Here is a 1,017-nt window from a genome sequence, read left to right as displayed (position 1 = left end):
CTAAAATAGTTATCCTAGGTTTTTAATATGTAATTTCGTCCAAATTTGTACTTAAAATGACTTTAAAAATAAACTGTGTAAATGTATTTTTTAGATTTTTTGGTAACAGAATTAATTACTTACGTGGAATCTTGTTTTAAATTTTTAATTCTTAGATACAAAAATTGGACATTTTATACATTTTTAACTACAAAATAATTTTTCAAATTAAAATTTAATAAATTTTGTCAAAATTTGATCTTTAAATGCTTATAAAAAAAAATTGTGCCTATGTTTTTTTAATATTTTTCAACTGATATTGTAACAATATATCAGGAGCTTTGTATTAAATTTATACACTTTTTGGCCCAACAGATAAAACTTTATTGATATTTATAGAAAAAAAAACTAAAAAAATTTAAAACTGAAAATGTCCGTAAACAGCTCAAAAAGAGTCAAAATATTTTCAAAATTGTATGGTGTATAGGAAATGCTAATATAAACATTCACTAAAATTTTCATGTATCTGCAGTTATTCGTTTTTGAATTACAACAAAATAAGGAAATCGCTACATGAGAAATCGAGTGAATATCCATTGTTGTAAAAATTTGAATTTCAAGCGATCATAAAAATTTAATTTGACTTCCTTATAGATATTTTTTGTTTGATAAAGGTAGATAATCTTATAAGGAATCTTGTATTACATTTTCATATCTTAGATTTAAAAAGAAAAATTTTTATGAATTTCTAACTCGAAATAATTTGCAAATTTTCGTGATTTTTCCATATTTTGTCATTTTTTGAACTTTAAATGCTTAAAAAAAAAAACTGTGACTAACGATTTTTAATATTTTTCATCTACCTTTGAAACAATATACTAGGAGCCTTCTATTAAATTTTCAAGCTTTTTTATCCCACAAATAAAATTTTATTGATATTTTTAGAAAAAAAACTAAAAAAAAATGGGAAATGAAAATGTCCGTAAGAGCTCAAAATAAAGCAAATATTTTGAAAATTTTATGGTGTATAGGAAAATG

This window comes from Acyrthosiphon pisum, chromosome A1 (genome assembly GCF_005508785.2).
Source record: "Acyrthosiphon pisum isolate AL4f chromosome A1, pea_aphid_22Mar2018_4r6ur, whole genome shotgun sequence".
Classification (NCBI taxonomy): Eukaryota; Metazoa; Arthropoda; class Insecta; order Hemiptera; family Aphididae; genus Acyrthosiphon; species Acyrthosiphon pisum.
Note: the sequence above shows the minus strand (reverse complement) of the source record.